Consider the following 26,489-nt stretch of genomic DNA (forward strand, 5'->3'; position numbering starts at 1 on the left):
AACTTGCTGATTGCATGAGCAACATTAAAGAGTTCCTTTGGGCTGAACTCAGCTCTTTCTATGCCCGACCCAAGTCCATTGAAAAAGAGCAGTTCTTCCTATGACAAGCTGGAGTGTATTCAGATCCAGATACCTGGACAGATGCCAGGGTCAGTATGGTTGCCCAGGGAGGGCTCCTAAGGGTACAGTGACCAAATCAATTGCACTGAGGCCTCCTCTAGGTCACATCAACAGGAGAGGGGACTATTACCAGCCATGCCACGACAGGCTGGTGTGGCCTCTCTAAGGAAACTGACCACCCACCTCACACCCCTCCCTCCCAACAAAATTTGTCACAGCAGAGCAAGGTAGGGGCGAGCTGTAAGGGTCCCAGTTACCCAAGTGATTGTAGATCGGGCAGTTCTGCAGGGGGAATAAGGCTCCCAAGCACAACTCTCCCACCAGCCTGAAGTCCGTATGTTGTAATATTAAGTAGAATACTGAATGTGCATGCTGACCAGAAAGAGAGCTATGAAGAGTTATTCAACAATACATTGGGCTTGCTTGTAAAATGTAGAGACTTTCCCTTAACTGAGGCCTGCAATACACTACTTACTTGACGGGTTGCTTGGTTAGGGCAAAGTAGGGTGGATTGTGAAAGGGTCTGCATTATTGTCAACTTTAGGTTTCCCTCACTGGCCTGATCACTGCTTTCTGACAGGATGTGCAATATTCTTAAGGCAAATAGTCGCATAGAGCCTCTTCCTTTGGGGCACTTCTATAGGCCACTCACCCAACATCATGAGACCAACCTTCAGCAGCCGCAGCAGCCTCTTTCCTCTCCTGCCCAACTCAATTCTTCCCAGCCCAGAGGTGGTGATATCTTTGCTACTTACAATCAATTTGAATATTATAAGGAGTAGATTGACTCACAAAAGATAAACAGCAATCACTGCCCCCCCAGTTCTATAATATTTGAAATGCGGGGTCACTTAGCCCCCCAGCTCCACTTCCCCAAACCCTCCCCCACGCAGTTAGATGTGCATCATAGCTCAGATCCATCTGACCTTTCCAATGCAGTCTTTGATTCGCAATCACTTGGAGCCACTGGCAGAGTAATCAGTTCTATAATGAACGCTCATACCAAGCTAATATCATGGAATGTAGCTGGCTTGTGCTCTAAACTGGTAGAGTGGTGTGAATTTATAAATGATATGTGCTTCTTCCAGGAGACCTGGGCACTGTCGCCTTGTGTCCCCCTGGCTCTGTCAATTTCTCTAAGGTGGCATTCTCGTCGGGGTCGGGCAGGCAGTCAGGGGGCCTAACAATATGGGCAAAATACACCATTGTCGGCCAGCTGAGGGAGGTTGAGTTGGACTCACCTGACTTGCCATGTGTTAGTCTTACTTTTCCTGGTAAAGTGATATATTACATTTATGACATTTACTCAAGGTTTGCAGGTGCTACATCAGAGTCAAATGTCCTAGACATCATGAATGCCCACCTATTCACCATTCTGGCAACTGCAAGAAAGATAGTGGGTGATGACTTCATCTGCTAATATGAACCACTTAGTCTTGATAGGTGGTCTCCCATGGCCGAAGAAGATGCTGCTTGGCATATACCTGAGCTAGGAAGCGCGCTCATTAAGAAATGGCCAACTCTAATGCTTCAAATTGATGCCCTCACTCTGAACCAGAGGCTGCAGGCATGTAATGGCAGAACCAAATCTGATAGATGGGGACCACCCATATTTAATAGAGTAAATCATACTAGCCTTATAGTTTATATGCTCTAGATGTTAGACTTTGGCCAAATATAATCGATATAATAGTAGTTCCACACAGTGATAGCGAGCACAATGCCTTGTCAATAACATTGAGTATAACCATTAAGGTAAACACTAATGCAATAGACAAGAATTTTGACAGAAGACTGGTAGTCACTAGCAATAGGCGCAGGGTTAAGTGGAGTAGGGTGCGACTGCAGCATGAGTCTATCAGTGGGAATTATTTGGAGGGGACTGTGTGGAGGGGTGGTTAACAGGAGACATATCAGGGGGTGCTTGGGAGATCTTGGAAGCAGTTGCATCAACAAATAGCCAGTTATTTTTAAACCTAAGGGACAGTAATTTTTGTAAAGAGGACGAGCGAATTAGTGGGAGGAGGTGTCAATGTTCTTGTTACAATACCACGTGTAGAAGGAACAGAGCTAAACTAGTTAAGGAGCAAGACAGACCTTAAATCCTGGCCACCAGATGTTGCTATAAAGAAGCACTCCTAGATGCCAAAAAAGAAAGGGAGAGGGGAAAATGCAAGGGCCTTCCAGAGGCTACAAGGTCTAAAGATCAACGTTCCTTCTGGAATCTGGTTGCAACCGGAAACCGACATGGAGCATGCTCCTTGGAAAACGATATTCCACCTAGTGACTGGGTCACACATTTCTCTAGTCTACTCACAAAGTGGGGACTGGACGGGCCCCTCAGCTGATATGGTAGATTCTAGGGGCCACTAGAATGCCTTGCAGTGTTCTCAGGAGAGAAGGTAAGAGCTATGGGGCTGGTCTTGTCCCGATTATAGAACAACCACATGACATTGGACCATATGAGATCACAGTCAAAGAATTGCTAAAAGCCATAGGTGGTATTGTTCCAAATAAGGCCCCTGACCTTGACAAGATCCATGGCGACCTGTTCTCAAATGAGCCAGGCATATGGAGGGTTTACTTCTCAATAATATTTACTGACATTATGAAAGGAGTTCTCATTCCATTTAGGTGGGCACGGGCTGAAGTCATCCCTATTTATAAAAAAAGGCTCCCAGGATTCTCTCACTAAGTATAGGTCTATTAGCCTTATTGACTGTGCATAAAAGCTATTTAGTAAGTTAATTCTGGACAGGTTGCAGGCTTGGATGTCCTTAAATGTTTTGTAACTTCCTTGCAGATAGGGTTCAGGGATTCTCTTAGCACTATAGACCAGGTGTTCAGCCTCCAAATGCTGTTTTGGAAGGTTATTACCCTGGGCCATTTTTATGTCGTTTTTGTAGACATTTACTCAGCCTTTGATTTGGTCCCCAGAGGAACCCTGTGTAAGGTCCTTGCTGGAATGGGGGGTCCCGGGCTATTTAATAAAGATCTTAGTGAGATTGCACACTGACAGCTATGTGCAAGTGAGATGTGCCAGCGCTGGCAAATTGAGTGAACCCTTCCCTGTGAACAGAGGGGTGAAGCAGGGGTGTGTCCCTGCTCCAGCGTTATTTTCATTGTACATTAATGGCCTCGTTGACACCTAGAATTGTGTGATAATGATGCACCTATGCTGGCAAATTAAAGGGTTCCTGCAGTCATGTTCATGGATGATACTCTACACTTCTCCAAAACCCAAATGGGATTACAAGAGACTGCTGACTTGTTTCAAAAAGTTCTGTAAAGACAGAGGTTTAGAGATCAATGTGAGCAAGACGAAGTATATTATTTTGAACCCAGGGCGCTCAAATGGGGCAAATACTAGGCTAGCAGAAACTCCCCTTGAGCATGTGCATACTTTAGATTATCTGGGGATACCAGTAACTGAGCACCTGGGACGACACTCACATATAATGCAGCATAGGCTTAAGTAGGAACAAGTGGCAGGAGGCATTATTAAGATGCTACTAGAACCCCAGTTCACCCCTATTCATCTGGCCTTCCAAATGTATAACACTTAAGCTCTGGGGAGAGCTTGATTTGGAGCAGAACTTTGGGGTCATCTTAGTGTAAATACGCTTTCAGCAGTGAAAAACCGCTTCATGCAACAGTTGATTGGACTCCTTATAATACCCCCTTGCTTCCGCTCAGGCTGGATCTAGGGTTGAGACCCCTTCTAGATAAACTAGCGTTTTGTCCTTTACTTCACTGGAGGAGAATCTGGCTCACCCCAGGGCTCTCTTCCTACGTCAAGGGTCTAGAGGAGATTCTGTTCATAGCTGGTTCGAGCGCTTTCCCATGGATAAGGTATTTCAAGGCCACTCCACTGGAAACAGGGCTTGAGAGTCTGTGGTGCTCCCAAGGGGAAGCCAGGGCAACAACCAAGCCAGTACTCAAATATGCATATTGGCACTACAAAGACTGCTTGATTTCCCCAGACGAGTTACGGGCCCCTGACAGAAGCCTTTCTAATTGTTAAAGATTCATACAGGTGGGAGGATTTCCTGGATAAGATAGAACTGCCGCTAGCTAGGTGGTTGTATCTGCAGTTTCGGTATGGAAATCTGCCACTTGCCTCCTACATTTTAAAATGGGCACACATTAAGGAAGTCCTTGAATCTCAGTGTCCAATGTGCGGCAATCCTAAAGAAAAAGTCAAACTAATTTTGCTTTTCTGCCCAGCGTTTATTAATTGCAGGAGAAACTGGATAATTCTGTTGTATCTGAGCCTGGGAGTTAGAGACTACAAAGATGGCACTAGGATGTTGAGAAATGATGCTAGTCACATAATTGGCTTCTCTGTAAGTACCTTTCTACTGGGAATGTGGAGAATAAGGCAGATGGCGTGGGCTGTCTCCAGTGGGGCTGGTGACTGAAAGCAGTGGTGGGGCACAAATACAAGATGGAATTGCACCTTGTGAGTGAGCCTCACTACCCACGTATTTCCATTCACCTACTCACCCACTGCCTTTGGTCACCTACCCATTTACTCATCCAGATTGTCATCCACTGCCATTCACACAACACTTATACACAGACACCCACATTTTCTCAGCCACTCAGTCAAGCCCTGCAAACACTTATTCAAACAAACACACATTGCCTCACCCATCCAGTATCCAGCAGTTTCATTGATAAAAGGTACACGTTTATTTGAGTCGCAGATTACATGTTTAATATGAGATATCACGTCATTAGTCTGCAGAAGAAATAAAACGAGCATAACTAGCCATGATAAATTACTTGATCCATTACTGCCTTTGAGAGACAAAATCACCTACAGAGGCAGTGAAAGGAGAGGAGAGCTGAGAGAACAGATTTTTTTCTTATTGTCTGTAAAAAAGATAGAGCTCCAACTTACTTGTGTGCAGGGTTGTCTTTGGCATATTTATGACTTGAGGTCTTCAGGTCACACTCCTGTCTCCCAGAGAGCCCTGGATGGAGTTATTTATTCAATTCCTCTGCCACAGACTGCTTGTATTGCAGGAAAAGGGGTTTTCTTTGCGCAATGCCACATTCTCTTAATAAAATGTGACATCTGGTATGTAGATCCTTCTGATCACACCCCACCATTTGAGTAGATAGGAAAGGGTGGATAGTAATATCGAAGTGACATGAAATTTTTAGAAACCCGGGCTGAACAAAAAACGTTCCAGGCTGTTTACTATCAGGGCTTCTGGTGGAGGAGGAGATAAGCCAGGGACGTCACTGCGTTCTGAGAAAACGTAAGGGCTTTGCGTGGGCAAGCCCTGTCAGCCCTACTGTGCAGCTTTCAGCCACATACTGACGCAGGCGCAGTGGGGCTTTTCAAAGTGCACAACTTTCACTCGGAAAATGTTGTGCAGAAAATGTTTTACTTTCATCATGTAATTAAATTTATGCTTCACTAGAGAGGCCAGAAAAGGGTAGGGGCGCAGCCCCTTAGCCCTTGAACACCACCCGCCCCTCCTGGTCTCACAGCCAGGGGTGCGTTTGCAGCCCAGGTTCCCACATTCCACTAAATGATGAATGTGCCTTATGACCCCAATGGAGTTTTGCTTGGCCCCTACACTACGATGATGAAAGCTTTCTACTGTTATTACTGTCTTCCGATGGGGTCTTTTCTGTGAGGAACTGTATGTCTGTGATGATTTTTATGTCAAGACTTTCCAAACTGTTTGGTAGCCTGTACTGTATTTTAGCATTGAGGATCTGGGCCCTATTTCCGAGTCTTTTTCCTCAACTGCTTTTTAAAAACGTTCTTATTTGTTGATCTTTTTATTGTTTTCTAAATGTTTTTATCGTGCTTTTATGGCTGTAAGACGAAATAAAGCGTATTTATCATATCGTATTGCATGAACGGATGCACAGCTGTGATGTACAGATCAAAGATCTGTAAAATATATATGAATGATAACAAAAAGTGCAATCAAATCAGATATCATGGTCAGAAGGGGACAGATGAGAACAGACTTCAAGAAGGAATAGCATGGAATTCAACAGGACCTGAAGACAAAGCTGTTCTAGCTAAATTGTCATAGATCATCTAAGTGTGAGGCATACCAAGGTACAGCATAAGACAATTTGAATTTGGATGCATTTCTAAGCAGTGATGTACTTTGCCTATTTGAAACACTCATTTAAAATAAATATGGCAAAATGTGCTGCCTGTGACAGTTACAGTTCTTTATGGTATTGAGATAGAAGAAAAAAAATTAAATCGGTGTTATTCAAGGGATATATAAAATGAAAAAAATAGTTTCCTTAATTTGATGATGATAGTCATTAAAATCATAATAGCAGTTTGATTTTTAGATTTGACTTTGGACTCTTCATGCGCCATGTTGGAGGACTTACAGTTTCCAGTAAGACAACAGTTGAAACTCCTTCACAAGGCTATCCACAGTGTAGATACTAACAAACTGTATATGCTATCAGAAGACGCAGCTCTGGGGAAAACATTTTGGAAAAATTCCATCAATGTTTGTGCTGGTAGACATTCTGCCAGTACATGGGGGCACAGCTACAGTCCATCAATGTGGGGGTTTACTGTATTTCTACTGTATATACAAATAGAGTGCTCAAATACATATTGAAAACACAGAGAATTTAATAGAAGTATCTCAGTTTTGTCACATTTTAATTTATACCCAGATACTTTTCAATATAATTGCATTTTGTCCCAGAAGGACCTGTTAGAAATGGGGTCTCTAGTTGGCTGTGGTTTGCATCCTGCAGGGACCCTCACTCTAGTCAGGGTAAGGGAGCCACACATCTAAGATAACCCTTGCTCACCACTTTGGTAGCTTGGCATGAGTAGTCAGGCTCATCTCAGAGTCAATCTGTAAGTCTTTGTATACAAATAGTAACACAGTGAAAACACCTCAAAAGTACTCCACACCAGGTTAGAAAGATAGCCACTATTTATCTGAGTAAAACAAGACCAAAATGACAAAACTCCAACATAAACAAGCTAAGATACAAATTGCCAAAGATTAAGGAACTCATTACAACTGTGGCAGTCCGACTGTCGGACCGCCTCTATGACAGTCGAGAGGCCGCCACAAAGCCGGCGGCCTCTCAACCACTGTATTATGAGTTCCCCTCCAGGCTGGCTGGCACCGTTAGTGCAGTGGCATTGGCTTCAGCTCTCAGGGAGAGGTGAGGCCAATGGCGCAGCTCTGTTAGTGCCTGCAGCACACTCAGAATGCGCACTGTCTGCCATGGCCTCTGTGGCCCTGTCCCTGCCTTTCCACCAGCCTTGTCAGGGCATGACCATGCCATGAAAAGACTGGCGGAAAGGCAAGTCATGAGCAGCATGGTGGTGCCACCAACCGATCGGAATCCATGATCCTGGCAGTGGCGGCAGTCTCCTGGCGGTCCGACCACCAGGATCGTAATCTGATGGTCTTAAGACTGCTGTATCTATAATTAGGCTCTAAAACTTAGTATAGACAATAGCTCTAACTGGAGCTATCACAACCTCTTAACAGAGTCGTGTCCAACAGTCCGACTCTACTCACAAGGGAGTGCATGCCGATCATGGAGTTGCGCAGACCCCTTGGAAGACGATGCGGAAACAAAGACATTGTATGGAGTTAGGGAGGTGAGGCATCGGTTCCTTACTGCCACCAGGGAGATGAGGCCTTGGTTCCTTACTGCTATGCAGGGGAGGTGAGGCAGCGTTGACAGTGAGGCATTGTGTTCTTACAACAAGACGGGGGTCGATGAATCCAGCAGGTCATTGTACGAGGCATTGACTTCACAGTGTCACAATCACACCACGGGCCGACAGGTGCTGTGGCGGCGTCGGGTGCCACAGACCTCGTAACACAGCACTCTGGGCTCACGCTGTTGTGGGGCTTCAGAGGTGCTGCGTTATAGATCGCGGTCACTGCACTCAGCAGGGCCCATGGCTCTGGTGCAGGCAGTGGCATGGAGTCGGATGGCGGCTCCGTTTCCATAATTGCTCTGGAGTTGATGTGCTGGTTTCTTCCTTGTTACACCAGAACTCACTCCCAGGGTCCAAGGACTAGATTTGGCACCACTTGGCAAGTCAGGACTCTCAGGAAGAGAGCACCAGTGCTGGCAGTTGAAGTCTTTAATGTTCCTGGGGCTTCTTAACAGGAGACAAGCTCAGTCCAAGCCCTTGGAGAGACTTTGGAAGCAGGTTGTAGAAAACAAAGTCCAGTCCTTTCACTCCTAGGACAGAAGCAGCAAGCAGCAGGCCAGTACAGCAAAGCAGCAGACAGAGTGGCAGTCCATCCTACAGCATCCAGCTCTTCTTCCTGGCAGAATGTCCTCAGTCCAGAAGGATTCTAACTATGTGGTGTCAGAGGTCCAGGACTTATACTTATTTATGTCTTTGAAGTAGCAAAACTTCAAAGAGAAGTCTTTGTAGTGCACAAGACCCTCCCTTTCCCTGCCCTGGCCCCAGACACACTCCAGGGGGTTTGAGACTGCTTTGTGTGAGGACAGGCACAGCCTTTTTCAGGTGCAAGTGTCAGCTCCTCCCACCACTCTAGCTCAGGCAAACCCATCAGGAAATTAAGGGCACACCTCAACTACCTTTGTATGAGTGTCTAGAGAGAATTCACAAACAGCCCAACTGTCATCCTGATCCAGACGTGTATTCCACAGACCGTCTGAGGCACAGAATGGTTAAGCAAGAAAATGCCCACTTTCTAAAAGTGGCATTTTAAAACTGACAATTAAAGAACCAACCTCACCAAAAGTTGTATTTTTAAATTGTGGGTTCAGAGACCCCAAACTCCAGAACTCTATCTGTTCCCAATGGGAAATTAAACTTCAAAGATGTTTCAAGACAATTCCCATGTTACCCTGTGGAGAGATAGTCCTTGCAATAGTGAAAACCGAATTTAGCAGTATTTTGCTACCAGGACATGTAAAGCACATTAGTTAGTACACGTCCTACCTTTTAAATACACTGCACCCTGCCCATGGGGCTGCCTCGGGCCTAATTTAGGGGCGAAATTAAATGTAGTGAAAGGGAAGGTTTGGACCTGGCAAGTGGGTGCACTTGCCAGGTCGAAATGGCAGTTTACAGCTGCCCACACAGACACTGCAGTGGCAGGTCTGAGACATGTTTACAGGGCTACTCATGTGGGTGGCACAATCAGCACCTGCAGGCCCACTAGTAGCATTGGATTTACCAGCCCTGGGCACACCTGGTGCACTATACTAGAAACTTACTAGTGAGGCAAATATGCCAATCATGGATAAACCAATCACCAATTTATTTTAGACAAAGAGCATATGCACTTTAGCACTGGATAGCAGTGGTAAATTGCTGAGAGGCCTACCACCAACAAAAACAAGTCAGAAGAAATAGTAGTAAGAAGGCAAAAAGCTTGGGGACAACCCGGCAAAAAAGGCAAGGTCCAACAGGACCCAAGAAAGAAGAGGAATTTAAATATATAACTGCTTGGCATATGCATATATCGATATTTTAACTTCCTCCTTACTCTAATAAAACCTAGTGATATTTTGATTCCATCAGATTCTCTTCAAGAAAAGTTCCAGTAATGAAGCAAACAGAAAATGTAGGAAACCACCATCTTTTGCATGGTGTACCCACAGATTTTTGCTCGGTTCGTTTTTGCTTGCTGTACAGCTCTTAGCACTTTTCCCCTGCTCCCTCTTTGAACATGATGAAATTGGCATAACCCTGATTTGCAAATGTAATGTAGCTATAAGTTCCTAATATATGGTACAAAAGTGTACCCAATGTATGGTAGTTTAATGTCACAAGTGGACTGCAACACCCATTGTGCTATCCAATGTAGTGACAGTGTAAATATGATTACAAGTCTTGCATGTGCTGCCTGGCTATGAGATTTAAAACTCCAAATTCAGCCTCTCAAATAACCCCTTTTGACAGGCCTAAACCTTCCTTTTAAATATTATTAAGTGACCTTTAAGTAAGCCTTGACTCTCGCAAGGCAGGGTGCATGTATTTAAAAGTAGGGCATGTAGAAAAAAATGATAGTAAAATGTCCTTACAGTGACTAGAGCTCAAAAATTATTTTCACTCTAGGAAGGCTGGCTGGCCTTAGAGAAATACTGGGAAGCAATATTAAATATTAGTTGTGCTATCTCAGAGTGGGGAACAGACAGAAATATCATTCAACAGCTTGTTTTACTATTTATCAAATGATCAATTTAAGGTTAAATTTGAATTCTTGATAAATATTGAGGAAATGTAACTTTTAGAAGGTTATCTTTTTTGGCTAAAGCCTCTGGAGGAAATTTGCACTTGTTTCCAGCTGTAGCTCTCTGAGTGCTCCATCTCTGATGGGGTGTGAAAACTGCTCCCAGAGCAAAGACAAAGGCCTGAGTGTGAGGAAGTGTTTGATTTCCTCCGGCAGGATGACTGTTTGGACTGTGCCCAAGAACTTAATTAACTTCAAAGGTCCTCCCCCCTCCAAGACAGATGTTAGATGACACCTGGACAGGCCCCACTCCAGTGGGAGAGGAGCTGCCCCTAGAACTGGTTTCATGATGGAGAACCACAATCAGCCTCCGTGTTGTCAGGCATTTGAGCTATGGCCACCCCTCCCAGATCCTCATATTCAACCTATCAAATATACTGCGCCATCTGCACTATTTGGTCTTGAGAATGACTAGTTGTGGATTGTCGTAAAAATGATTGCTCAGTAGTGAGTAAAGTGTCACTTCCAATCCCTCTACAATCCTTAGTCTCAAAGGGGCCTATTTATGAAGCCCTTTGCGTCACTTTTGCACCACGCAACATGGTGCAAGAGGAACGCAAACCTTAAGACAGATATTTGAAGCCACGCAAAGCGTTGCTCTGAATGGCTTCATAAATCTGAAGTACCGCAATGCAGCGCATATCACTGTGTGTTACTCGGCCCAGGGAAGGTTATGTGGGGGCGCTGCATGGGTGTTCCCATGCAACTACCATGGATTTTGATGCATCCCCAATTTACAAGAACTTGTAAACCCAGGAATGTGCCAAAATCTTACACCTTCCCAGGGAAGGCATAAAAAGGAGAAATATCTCTATTTCTCATAGTTTCTTCCTCTGCTATATGTGCTGCATTCTGTAGCACACATAGAAAGATGAATCTGCCTCCCAGGATTGTTTTTGTGCAGGAAGGTGCCCCGTCCTTCACAAAAAAACAATCATTCATGTTGCACTATGGTAAAGGAGTGAGGAGAAGGAGGAATTGGCACTAGACAGACAAAAGGGTACCAGTGCATGGGAAAGGACAGCAATGTGCTGTATTGTGATAAATAAGGCACATTCCTGCCTTTTCCTGTCATGCAGTGCAGCAGCGCGCTGCACTTCCTGACTTGGCCATGAATATGGCCTCAACTTCTTTGCAAATTATGTTGCAGGGCCCCTTGTGAAAGCCATTTTGTACATATTTAGTATCTGAATTGTAAGATGGGAGACATTTAGTTGATATATGCAGGTTTATGGATTGGTATGGATCCTGAATATTGGGCCTCATTACGAGTCTGACGGTCATTTGACCACCAAACTCACAGTAGCGGTCAGTGCCGCCGCTGCTGTGGCGGTCTAACTGCCACATTATGACGGGGGATTAGGGAGAGCATTATTCTAAAATGAATAATGTATTGCATTATTTATTAGTTATTTTCTTATGTAATTACTGTATTAATTTTTCAAGCTGAATGTTATTGAAATTCACATTGACTTATTTACAGGTGTACATTACAGCAGTGTCTGAGTATGCCATAATGGCAATTTAATTGTTTTCCAAAATTGCTAAAAGCAAAACAAACAAAAGGAGAAACAATCCCATTGCTACCCAATTTTCTTGGTCACCCACCTGGTTAGTTTCAGTCAATCTTTGGGGTTGTATAAACTTGAGCATGGTTTTCCCCATTTATCACATATTTCTGATTTAAACATCTGCAGGGTTGTTTAATCTTTGCAGGTACACTGTGCTTGGATGGCCCTCTGGCAAGCATTCTACCGGGAGGTCCCAGAATATCTAAAAACTCATATGTTCTGCCGTTACATTGCTCATTAATGATTTGCTAGCCACTATATACCAAAGCCAGCTGTACCAGTGAAACATGGAGGGGGAAATATGTCTTTTTCCACCAAAGCGCTATTGCTAATTTGCCTGCTCTTAAACAGTTACACAGCATAGTCCTGTGTGTCTTTGTGAGGTGTCTGTGGCCCAGTTGCCTTAACCCCAAGAAGAGAAATTCAGGTGTGTGTGTGAAATGGGTATCCCAAAATCTCCTTAACCACCCCTGCTACATATTTGCAGAGTTGCTGTAACCTTGGGCATTCCCACCAAATATGAATTGCCACCAGCACTTACGGTTAGCAGTGGAAACATTCTACATGCTTTATTAGGGTGATAAGACCATCCATAAAGCAGTTTATTGTATATTTCTCTTGTTTTCATAGAGAATGGCCTTTTATTGATGTCACATCATAGAGTTTCCTGTTCTTTACATATAATTTATTTGCCAAGCATCTTATCTCGTTTACTTTGAAAAGGCCACGTAAGAGTAGTTTTTATTTCTAATAGTATTGCCAAATCTTAGAGATGAAGCCCTTCTGAGGCGTCAAGCTAGCCACAAGTTTCTCAAACATTGTTTTTTCTTGTGTGCAAGATAATTTTATACATGCATTATTAGCTAGTGCCTCCGTTGAGCAGAGTGTAGACTTTTGGGGTATCATTTACAAGAATCTGATGCATCGGACCGATGCTTCAGATTTCTTGCGCTGCCCAGGATTCCCTAACAATACCATGGATGTGCTTTATTTACTATACAAAGCACCATGGTGCACGTTTTCACTGATGCGTCAGAAATTCTTTATCGTCAGTGATGCTGAACTGACGCATTGCTGGACTAATGCAAAAAAATGACTCCACTCCAGCAATGTGAGGAAGGCTCCCATAGAGAAAAACTCTGCATCAGTTTGACGCCTGCTCTGAGCAGGCGTTAAACTTCCGAGGCAGTGAAGTTGCAGAATGATGCAGTGGAATGTTGTAAATTTCACTGCGTTGGTTCTGCGTGGCTTTTACTGAGGGAACGCCTACCTTGCATACATTTTGCCTGGCGCAGGTATAATGCGACGCAAGGCTTTACAAACTGACACGTTGGGCCTAATGCGTCAGTTTGAAAATATCGAGCAGTGTGAAGCACTCCTTGCACCACCGTTGAGTAAAAATAAAATGATGTAATGATGGCACACTGCGTTTATAAGTAAGCCTTTTAGGGCCTCATTACATGTTTGGTAGTCCACGGACCACCATGCTGGCAGTGGTGGCCCTACTGCCAACAGGCTGGCGGAGAACACTGCCAAATTATGACATTGGAGGTGATGCATATAGAAGACCGGCAAAGCACCGCCAACACCACCAGTGCGGTCAGACTGCCGCAGTTGATAGGAGTCACCAACAGTTCGGTGGAGACCATATTTGCGCCGGACTCATTTCGAGGTTGCACACCACCAACAATTCCACTGTGGTCTGACCACCATGGAAGTCCAGGCGGAAACGAACAATATAAAAGGAGATACTCACCTCCAGGAAGCCGCCATGGAACCAGAACTAGACATCATCCTGCTACTCCTGCTCACAGAAAGACAACAAAATTATCGCTGACGTGGACTACAGCAACCATAAGTACACACTCTCACCTGTTACATTTGTCAATTGTTAAATTTAGTACAGTTACATAACATACAATAGGGAAGAGGGTGCGAGGGCTACACTCACACATAACAGTGCAGTGACACACATACTCACATACAGAAACAGAGACATCCACACACAGACAGCATGCATACTGCAGCCAGCACACACACAAACACCACATGTCAAGAACATAGATTTACGCACGGCAACACAGCACAGGTCCAGCTTCACACAATCCCATAAAACATACGAAATCGTAACAACAACACCACAACCGCACAAATATAAACACATGTCAAACACTCACAACCAACACTGGCCAGGGACTCGACACACATACAACACAATGTACAACCAACTATGATGGAATATACACAATTAAACCATCATACAACCTAGCAATCGACACGCACATCACACACACACATCACATCAAACTTATTATGCCATGTACAAAACACACAGAGTCAAACTGTCTAAACACACAAAGCCACACAGCACAACATCAAACACATATCAAAACACACACAACACAATACCATGACAACATAATTTCAGCTACATACACATACCCATCACACAAAACACACCCTATCCCTGGGGGACAAAAGCACTGCACCTAACCTCACAGGCTGCTCAACAATACAGGAAACATCAAGCAGTACTAGCACACAAACAATGTCAGCCAGGAACAACTCAAACCTAGGTAAGGAAATGCAGTACAAAGATATCATCAGAAATACCAACAACTGGTTGGATTTAATGTCATATATGTAAAGAATTAATCATATTGTCCAAGGCCATAGGTCAATCCTCTTGTTACAAATGGTTGTGCACCAAAGGCACAAAATGGTGCCCCTACTTGACTCCTGACTGTAATGCAAGCTGCAAAGGTAAGGGCATCAAGATAGACAGGCACCTCAGGGATTCTTGGGGGGTGGTGGTGGGTATTTGGGCTTGGTCTTTAGGGGGGTGGTAGGCTTTGGTTTGGGAGGGGGTTGGACCTTTTGGGGAGGGGTGGACTTCCTTCTGGCAGGGGAGGGGCGTGGGTACTGGCAGGGGGGTAGTGGAGCCTTTGGGGAGGGAAACAGATCTTTTAGGGTTGTCATGGGGAAAAAAAGGGAAAAGGTCAAACTCGGGAAGCAAAAATCTTTTTGACACACAGGGAAGGTCATCAGAAGGGTTTTGGGTGTGGAGGGAGTGGTTGTCTGAGGTTTAGAAGTGGATGTCTTGGGTGCGTGTTTAAGGGAGGTATGCTTGTGGGTGGTAGTGGGTGTCGGGTGGGTGAGTGAGGGCGTTTATGTTTCTTGGGCTGAGGGGGGTGGAGGTGCTGGGGATGCTGTGGAGGTTGGGGACCTGTCTGCAGGTATGGTGGATGTGCTGCATGTAGGCGTATCAGTAGTTGTAGTGTCTGCAGGTGCGCCGACTGGGGTGGATGTCTGAGGGTCTGCTAGGGTGCTGTCGGCGGGTAGGATAGGTGTGGTGGCTGGATCAGTGAATGTTGGTGTGGTGTCTGCAGGTGTGTCAGGTGTTGTGTCTGTGATGATGGGGGTGGTGGGGGTGTCAGGGCAGGTAATGTCTGCAGGTGGTTGTTGTTTGTGTGCATGCCGGGGGTGTGTCTTGTGTTGCTTATGTTTATGTGTGCTTCCCTTGTCTGTTGAGGTGGATGCATGTGAGTCTGTCTGTGTGGGTCAGGGAAGGGGGGATTGGGACTGGGAAGAGGAAGGTGGAGGGGGGACAGTAGACAAAGGGCTACTGGCTGCCATCAGTATGGAGGCTAGAGTTGTAGGCCAGACAGTTCACTGTGAATGCCCTCCAGGAAAACCTTGCTTTGTTGGATTTGAGTTGCCAGTTCCTGGATGGCATTCACAATGCTTGACTGACCCACAGAGATGGTTCTCAGGAGGTCAATAGCCTCCTCACTGAAGCCAGCAGGAGTAACAGGGCCTGGGGCATAAGTGCCTGCGGCAAAGGAGACGCCCACCCTCTTGGATGAGGATGCATAGCCAACTGGGTAGGGAGCTACAGGGACAGCGGTGATAGAAAGTGGGGTGGCAGACAGAGATGGTACTCGGGTGGTCCCAGATAGGTCTGCCACCACTAGAGAGTGGCCACTGGAGGAGGATTCCGATGAAGATGTAGTAGATCCAGTCCCCCCATGGCACTCCCCTCGTGTCTCCGTGTCTGTGGTGTCGTGACTGGAGGTCCCATGGCCAGAAGTTTCCCCACTCGGCTGTGCCCCACCTCCTTAGCCTACTGGTGCTGATGCTGAAAAACAGAAAGTGAGGTATGGTCATCACATTCACAAGTTAACACTTTCATTATACATTACACATCAGTCACATTACATCCTGTTAACACCACCAGGTAGTGCTAGTTAAGTGCCAACATCATGTCACAAGAAGATACAATGTATCTTCCTCAATAAAAAAACATTGCTAAAAACCAGCTAAGCTACCTAACTCACATCTACAATAGCATAATATAAGTTGACCTATCACACTGACCATACCATGACAAGGTGACACAGTCTTATTTGCACCATTATGTGCTTTGTACTGAAGGGGTAACATAGTTGAGTAACATGTCTCAAAATACATTTGTATGTGCACACCTGTGTGATATGGATGGCTACTGTACATCAATGTGTTCACAGGATATATGTGATACTTTGCACTTACCATATTGTCAGAGCTAACTTTTTGTTCCCTCACTCAATCACCTGGTAAAGGGGCAACCGTGTTATTAGGAGATCATTGTCCAACAGGCACCCCGTCCTCATTGGGAGGACATCCCAAGCTGGGCCTCTGCGGTCTTACAGGCCCAGCGTCTCAATTCCTCTCACCTCTTCCGACAGTGGGCGCTCCACCGGCTGTGGACCCCCAGGGTCTGCACTTTCTTGGAAATGGCACGCAAATCCCCTTCTTCTGATGGATGTTGACCTGCACGGATGACATAGACAAAAAAAGACTGTAATTTCCACATATACCATACTAAAGCAGGCAGGGATATTAACAAGTTAGTTCAACAGGTCAAACGCTGACTGTCTTGAACATACCCTCCACTGAAAGATGAGCATATACAGTGAGGGCATATATGGGGTGGAAACAGGCGGACAACATGCACCTCCAGCACCGGCTGTCATGTTATCACATATGACCAGACATCGAACACATATGTAAATATGATATTTCAGGAGGAGTCTGGTATACCAACTCCACTAACCATTTGCAACAGTCACAAGGTGGGTCAGGGAGCATATATGAAACACTATCTACTATGTCTCAGGACTCAAAATCTGTCACCAAACATAAGTACATGCCCATGAACTCACACATGCTACCACAACTTTGGCACCCTACAGACTTTAAGAACACTATAAGAAACATTGCCTATCTGCCTTTGCTTAATATAACAAAGAATAGTTGAGCTAATAAAACATATGTGCACATGGTGCACTTACCTGCTCCTTTGGTGCACAACAGAGCTGTCCATACAGGGGTGGGCCCTCCTCCACCACCTTCTCCAGCTCCTCAGGTGAGAAGGCAGGGGCCCTATCACCTGTAGGACGTGACATGATGTTTCCCAGAGGCAGTACGCAGTAGGTCGTGGAGATCTTGTTGGCAGCAGTGTCAGGAGTCAAGTGAGAGATGAAGTATGAGATGGCGGTAACGTCCGCCACGTAAGAGACCATCACCGCCAGCGGACATTGCCATTGGCCCAAGACTGCCAAAGTCAGAAATGTGATCCACCTCAGTAGTATCCACCTACCGCCATGACAACTTCCATCGGTAGCTGTAGGTTATTTCATAATGTCCAGTACAGTAGGTCAGGCAGCTACCATTTTGAGGTCCTTAGATGGTCACAAAAGTCAATTTAAAGATGCGTCACAAGGTCAGAAACATATTTATGCCATAGTTTTCAAAGCTGGCTTAGAGCAACTACGTATGAATATGCAGTATTTATAGACATGTTATATTATTGATGAGATAAGAGTAATGTATCATTAGTGGCATAGTCTGCACCCCCATGACACTTGGATAGATAGCATTTGTGCCTTTTAAATGTAAAACATGGTAAGAATATCAATGTCACGGAGACTTTTAGTGACATGCGTATCCATTTCGAAGTCATAATTGAGGAAAGGGGATGCCATTGCAGCAATAATCCATTATTTTCCTAGGTATGTGCTAGCTATGTACCATGTTTCAACTATTTCATATGGCATGTCCGAGCATTATGTGTGACATATATATTTTCACACTTTCAATGGACACAATGAGTGATAGACAGATCTTCTTGTTTTTTCCTCACATAGTTACCCTGGAATAAGAATGGTCAGACAACCTCCCATGTACCGTCCACTAGCAGACCTGCAGACTATGGAGGATCACCATGTCATCTAGATCTACCGCCTGGATTGGCAGACAATCATGGATCTCTGTCGTCAGTTGGAGCCAGATCTGATGCCTGCCATTCGTTATCCCAATAGCATACCACCCATTGTACAACTCATGTCAGTGCTGCACTTCCTGGCCACAGGCTCCCTTTAAAATACTGTGGCCCTAACTGCAGGGATGTCCCAGCCTATGTTCAGTTTGGTGTTGAAGGATGTCCTCTCAGCACTGTTGAAATAACTGGACAGCTACATCAGACTTCCACAGCAAGAAGATTTGGCCCATGTGAAGACTGATTGTTATGCTTTGGCACACATCCCACATGAAGTGGGAGTCATTGATGGTACCCATGTAGCCTTGGTTTCCCCAAATGGCAATGAACAGGTGTATCAGAACAGGAGAAATGTCCACTCCATAAATGTCCAAGTAGTCTATTTGGCAGACCTGTACATTTCCCATGTATGTGCAAGGTACCTGGGTTTAGTCCATGATGCCTTCATTATGCAGAACAGCAATATCCCATTGCTAATGACAGGAGAGTACACAGAGAGGGCCTGGCTGGTAGGTAAGTCATATATGTGATGTCTGTCAATATCTCATGTCTGCTGCCAAATGTTAGGATGCTCAAAATTTATGTTTGCACACGTGTAACGATTCCTTACGGGGGATTCTAGCTACCCAACTGTCCCTGGTTGTTGACACCAGTGAGGTGCCCAACCACGCCAAGGGAAGTTCACTTCAATGAGGCCCACGGAAGGACATGGCATGTCGTGGAGCAGACGTTTTGTCTCCTGAAGGCAAGATTCCATAGCATTGATAAATCTGGTGGAGCCCTCCTCTACTTACTCATTAAAGTGTGGCAAATCATTGTAGCCTGATGCATGCTCCACAACCTCGCCCTGAGGCGTCAGATCCCATACATCCCAGATGAGAGGGAGCTAGCAGCTCCATCGGGTGAGAATGCAGACATGCCAAGTGAGGATGACTGTGATGAGGATGAAGATGGAGATCTCATCAATTAGTACTTCAACTGACTATAGGTATGTGTTGTTCTGTAAAATGATTGACTCATTGGGGTATTGGGGGCTTAGAGATGCTTGAGAAGGGTCTTTGTATGACAATCAGACAGGTTGTTAGTTGCTCTAGCAGTACATAGCTCAGATGTGCATGCAAAATAGTACATGGACTTGTGACTATCATGATGATCTCATTTGTATATGTTTATCACAATCCACAATCAGAGTTACCATTGTATTTAGGACATATCTGTGTAGGTTTTTACTACCATTGCCTGCCAAAACCTTACTAATTACATTTTTACTTTGCAGATTTCTTTAAAAGGTCATCCTTGTGTTCAAATCTGAATTTTATCACAGGCAGGTGGGAACTGCAGGTCTGACGTGAAGTGAACATGGATTGATCCAGGTTCTTTATGGCATCATATTGGTAGTGCAAGAGTTCCATGCCCAGGCTGTGAGGACAGTAGGATGGCAGTTTTCTGTTCCACAAAATAGACGTTTGCCATTTAATCAGGGTCCAGTGGTATCATGTGTGTGGTCTTGTGTCTCTGACACGTCATCCCGTGCAATCCATAACCTCTACATTCTCATTTGTTAGATAGTGGTACTATTTTACTTGTATGTAGCTGTCACTATGTTTCCTCATTGCAGGCCACAATGCATGTGTCTCAAGACTGACATACGTGAGTAGCATGCCTACTGATACCTGACCATGGTAAGTGGAAGGTTCCATGAATGGGGACATTTGTACTGACCTCTGTTTGTATTATGGGGTATGGTGGGTGAAATCATCAGGGTAGCTGCTACAACATTTGAAGTCTCAAGTCCAGTGTCCTTGTACCATTGGAAAAAGGAGAGTGGTTGTAAAACAGTCAACAGGGTGTATCTGTCACACACAAGAGGAACCAATCAGTAGAGGATCACTTCCTGGCAGCGGTGGAAGTCTTGGCATCTGCTCCTCCTGGGTGTTTGGGGGGACGTCCACGCTTGCGGGGGGTTCTTCAGCTACAGAGACACAGGTGTCTGAGACATGTCCTACCCCCTGGCAGAGCCTCAGTTCCACTGGCTGCCACTGATGCAGAAGGAGCTGATGTCGAATGGCCAATGGAAAGGGTCTGCTGTTGTGGACATAGCCTACTATGGTATTAATGTCTCTCAGCACCCCTGTTAGTGAGTCCATGTAGGCATTGTGGGCCTCTCACTTTTGCATCACTTCCTGATGGTTGTACCTCTGCAGCTATTTATCTCCCCCATCATGGCAAGTACCTGGCCCATCACACCTTGGGTCTGTTGGTAAGCTCTGAAGACTTGGGAGATGGTGCCATGGTCAGTTGGATCCCTAGGAGCCTCCATTCACTGGCCCACACCATTCCTCCCACTCAACCTAACCTCACGTGTCTGTGCCTTTGGCACAGGTTGCCCACTCCTACGGCTGCCAGGTCCTTCATTGTCTGGTTTTTCTAGTGGTGACTCCGGTACCTGTACTGGAAAGCACATGATTGTTGTAACTGTCCTTGGAACACAGGGTTGGGGACGAATGATTGCCTGAGATGTAGAAGCAACAGGGATGGGAAGACTCAATGTAGGCAGGCTGACTGTTGTAGACTGATTAGGTGTCCCAGATGTGACAGAGTCATCCTCAATGGCCTCACATCCAGGGGTGTTCTCCTCACTGAGGGCTTCATCCAAGGGGGAGTGGCATTGGTGTCCTCTCCATGGTCACAATGGGTAGGTGACCTGTTGAAGAAGTGGAGCAGACAATTACAGATTGCATTGCAATGTGTGGTATCAAAGTGTGACAGGTAGACATGCTATGAGCCATATATAGGAAGGCTTTGCTTGATCCCCTGATATAACAGTGACACCTGCTTTCAATTCTGGGGAACAGCTATATGGGATACAGACAATTCCTATATCATGCACCTTGCTACAGGATGTCAGAGTATCTTGGAAGTTGAATGTCTGTTCATAGATTCATATCTTGTCTGCTGTGTAGCTCTATTTTGTTCATGAAACCTACCAGTTAGCAGTAGTTCAGTATTGCGTCATTGGACAGCTGCACAATGTACAGTGAAAACTGACCTGTCCATCAGATTTGGGGTAACCATTGTACCTGGCCATATGTATAAGTTTACTCCAAATTCAGTACACTTCACATATGTGCCATGCCCCCCAGGTGAGTATATTTCAAGGGTGATGGGAGTTAGAAGGGCCAGTTTAGCAGCGGACACAGCTATAGCTGTGTGTTGGTGGTATTGCACTTGCAGATGCCCATAGCATTGCTGTCATTGCCCTAGCCTATACAATTGTGGAGCATTCAGGTGGGTTTAGTCAATTCTTTAATTAACAGGCTATTTTCATTATGGTACACTGTTCTGGTTTTCTTAAAGGCAGAACAGTGCCTGCTGGGACCTGTAGTGCTGTCAGTCACTGTACTACCCACGGCATACACAGGCACTGTGCCCCCAGGTGAGTTCAGCTGACATGTGGGATACCATAGAGGGGTATTTGGACAGTTGGACCCAGGGTGGTGAGCGGGTTGGCTGTTAGGGTGGCAAAATGTGATCAGTAAGCATGCAAGACAAACGTTTGGGAGAAATTATTGTTGTTGTGACTTACATGACTCCACTCCTCCAGGTATTCCTGTCAAGCCCTCAGGATGCAGGATGTCCAAGACCTTCTCCTCCTGTGATTTGAAAGTTGAGGGAGGAGGTGAGAGGCCACTGTCAGTCTTGAGGACCGCTATGTGGTGCCTGGAGGCCAAAGAACGTCCCATTCCCCTGAGGTAATTCCACCTCTTCCTGATTTCCTCCCTTGTGTGTGGATAGCTGCCTACAGAATTCACCCTGTTGACTATTCTTTGCCACATCTCCATTTTCCTGGCGATAGAAGTTTGCTGGAGTTAGGCTCCAAATAGGTGTGGCTCTAGTCTGATGATTTCATCCACCATGACCCTCAACTTATCATCTGTGAAACAGGGATGTTTTTGTGGGGATGTGGTAGTGGTGAACGATACGAAAAGATTAAAAAAACTGGATGATGAGGTGTGGGTGATGTGTTTTGAAAGGGTGACAGATAGTGTCTAATGTTTAGGGTACTCCTTTGTGTGTTGGGTATGGTGTGCAGGTGTGGGAGGAATGATATGTGAAGTGTGGAGGGGTGCCTAATCTATGGTACAGTGTATCTCTGTTTCTGTCTCTGTCTTCTGTGTGCGGTGTTTTTGTTGCAAAGCGTTGTGGGGTAAGAAGGGGTGTGTTTTATAGTGTCATTTGTAGGTGTGTCTGGTGTGTGGATGTGTGTCAGGTGTGTGGGATTCAAACTATCCAATGTGGTGTCGTGTATTACAGTGGTGACCGCTGCGGTTCGCCCTGCCATTGGTTTTCTGCCAAGGAAGAACCGCTGTCGTGATCTGTGGATTGTAATAGGTTTGAGGAATTTTTGGCAGGCTGGCGGTGCTGGTGGTGGAGCCACCTCTTTCCCGACCTCTAGCATTCTGGAGGTGTCGAAATTTTGGCTGTGTTTTGTCAGTCCTGCCTATGTAACTCGTAATGCGGCAATCTGTATGACCGCCAACATGGCGGTCTTTTGGTGGCCGTCACCATGGTGGTCTTACCATATAACCGCTAAACTCGTAATGAGGCCCTCAGTTTCTTCCAATCACAAGCTGAATTTACATTGTATAAATTATTTAATTTTACTGTTATGAAACATATCTGTGTACGTTGACACCACTCTTCTCTCCATTTGTTGAAAATGCCCTGTTGAAGTGCTGAGGGAAAATCTAGGTTAAAATGAATTGGGATACATGTAGTAAGAAAGATACAATGCCCTCTCTTAGTCAACAAGTCCCAGGTGGTTAATGTTGTTTTAGTAGGGATACTCAGATATGCATTAAACAGTCTATGTGCTTTTCGTGACCAAACCACATTTTATAAGGGCCTCATCAAAATCACCCTCTCCGTATGTGTCCATGCGGTATGTGTTTCTTATTTTCAGTATTCTAATCTTATGTTTAGTAAGGCAGCTAAGTAATAAAGTTTAATGTTTGGTACTCAATAGTTTAGCAGGTACTCTTGGTTGTGTGTCTTTCCAGATGGTTTTGTTAATTGCTTCTTGCAGTGATATAAAAAAAACCTTCTTCTATCTAAATTGGTTGCACTTAGAAGAGGTAGTGGACCCTTGGGGGTAACATTTAGCTTTATTACATTAATTCAACCTTTTCAAGACAAGATTAGGGGGTCTATCCATGCAGATTTTAGAATATGTCTGTAAGGAGATACTTTTAACAATTCTTTGAGAGGAATAGTGGGTTTTAAGGAGAATCTTAAACACATATTTGAAATATTAAATCATTATATACTTTATATAAAATATTAATTTATAGTTTAGGCTATATTTTCTAAATAAACAAGCAATATTTCATTTATTTAATTGGTGCATATTACTTTTAAAGTAACTGATTTATTAAGGAAATAAACTGCATTTAAAATTATGTAAAATATGTTTACATGTTTACTATTAGTCATATTTTAATTTAAACCTTTAAACTTTTAAACTTAAACTTTTAAAAACTTTTTAAAATAACTTAATAAAATATATATTTATTTCATTTGAAATATTACATTACTATTTTCAATTTTTTATTATTTTATTATTGTGTTACAATTTACAAGTTGATCACAAGTTAATGATTTTAATGAATTAACTTTTATATAATATTGTATTGGTTTAAAGATGAGGCATGATGAAACTGAACGCTTTTAGTGATTTAGTTTCTCTATTGTATTTGTTTTGTTTTAAAAATGATGTTGTGCAAGTATTTTTCCACAAGATGTATGTCTTAGAAATAAATTGTATTTACCTACCTATAATCTATGTAAATTTCAATTTAGAAATTTTAAATTGATTTTCATTTTTTTTTTAAAGTTAACGTATTGGTGAATGTCCTTTTAATGACATATGTTGCAAACCAAAAAGATTGCAGCAATATGACATTTTAAATCAACTGAGAAGTTGTAGTAAATTTTAAAACTGAAAATATACATATTTTCAATACTGTTTGGGTGATATAAGTTCTAAATGTAAGTGTTATCACTTCAAATATATGCTCTTTTCCGAAGGTTTGCACGGCTGGCGTTAGATTAGTAAATATTATACCAAATGCCCAGTACATGCACTTGTTCCTATGTTTGGAAGATTGGAATTCAAATAGCAAATATGCCCTCCACAATATTATGCAATTACTTTATTCAAAGCTTGTAGGATTGAAGATAAAATAGTAAATATTCCCGTTGCACTTTCTCCAATCTTAGTGGCACTGAATTTTTGTAGTACTGTCTTTATAAACTTACATTTGACATCCCCATATATATGCACTTCCCCCACATTAGTGTAATTGCAGTTTGAATAGTAAATATGCCCTCCATTAAGTCACTTTACACATTGTTTGTAGGTATGAATATTAATTAGCAAATATGTCCACCCTTCATGTATGCGTTTTGTAAAATATTAGTGGGTCTAAAGTAGAACAGTAAATTGTATACCCCCAAATGTTTGCACTTTCCGCAATGTTTGTAGGACTGGAAATAGACCATTAAAATCAGAACTCTCCAAACATGCACATTTATCCTAGTGTTAAAGGGACTGGTATTAAAATAGTAAATTTCACACCCCAAAATAAATGCACCTACCCGCAAAGTACATGGGACTGTAGTTAGCATAGTAAATTTGACACCACCAACTATATTGACTTTCCGCAATGTTCATTGGACTGTACATGGAATAGTAAAGTGGATAACCCATCAAATATAAATGCACTTTAACCAAAGTTTGTGGGACTCAAATTAGAGTACTACATTTGACACACCCAATTATATGCACCTTTTTCCAATATTAGTGGGGCTAGAGAGAGAATAGTAAATATGATGCCTTTAACAATAGGCACCTACCTGAGCCCCAAATGTATGTACTTCCCCATTGTTTATAGCAGTGTTTCCCAAAGTGTGCGCCGCAGCACCCCGGTGCGCCATCAGAACTCGCCAGGGGCGCCACACACACCCTGGGAACATTGGAAATGCTTTCACTTTGTGAAAGCAAGACTCGTAGTGGAAACAAAATCAAACATAATGGGTTTTACAATTTACACCGTTAACATTGCAAGACCCTAACATGTTTGATTTGTTTTCACTGCGATTCTTTCTCTTTCATACTACTGCACGGCTGCATTCTAAACCCATGTTATGTTTAGAACGGAGCCGTGCAGTAGTATGAAAAAGAAAGCATCACTTTGCACATAAATCAAACTTGTTAGGTTTCTGAAATGTTACTTTGTAAATTACAAAACCCATCGAGTTTGATGTATTTCCACTTCGAGTCTTTCCCTTTCTTACTACCATACAGCTAAGAAAGCCATACGGTAGTATGAAAGAGAAAGACTCGCAGTGTAAACAAATCAGACATGATGGGTTTTAAAATTTACATTGTAACAGTGCAAAAACCTACTAAGTTTGGTTTATTTGCACTGGGATTCTTTCTCTTTCATACTACTGCACGGCTCCATTCTAAAGTCATGTTACGTTTAGAATGGAGCCGTGCAGTAGCATGAAAAAGAAAGCATCACTTTGCAAATACATCAAACTTGTTAGGTTTCTACAATGTTACGTTGTAAATTGCAAAACCCATCAAGTTTGATGTCTTTTCACTTCAAGTCTTTCTCTTTCTTACTACTGTACAGCTAACAAAGCCATACAGTACTATGAAAGAGAAAGACTTGTAGTGTAACCAAATCAAACATGATGGGTTTTACAATTCACATCGTAACATTGCAGAAACCTAACAAGTTTAGTTCATTTGCACTGGGATTATTTTTCTTTCATACTGCAGGGCTCCGTTCTAAAGCCATCTTATGTTTTGGACGGAGCCGTGCAGTAGCATGAAAAAGAAAGCATCACTTTACAAATAAATCAAACTTGTTAGGTTTCTGCAATGTGATGTTGTAAATTGTAAAACCCATCAAGTCAGTGCTTAATTTGTAAATAAAAAACGTGGCAGTGCTGAAAGCTCTCCTCTGAAATATGTGGCTGCTGCAATTAAATGTGCAAGCACAGAATATAGAGGCAGCGTAATCCTAAAGCCATCTTGGGCCTCTTTTATCCATATACAGCCTCTCCCTGCCCCTTCAGCTCGCTCTTGCAGCTTTCTGATTTCTGCCAATGTGGAGCTCTTCCCTCCTTCTCTTTCTTCGTCTTTCCCATATA

This window comes from Pleurodeles waltl, chromosome 8, assembly GCF_031143425.1.
Source record: "Pleurodeles waltl isolate 20211129_DDA chromosome 8, aPleWal1.hap1.20221129, whole genome shotgun sequence".
Taxonomy (NCBI): domain Eukaryota; kingdom Metazoa; phylum Chordata; class Amphibia; order Caudata; family Salamandridae; genus Pleurodeles; species Pleurodeles waltl.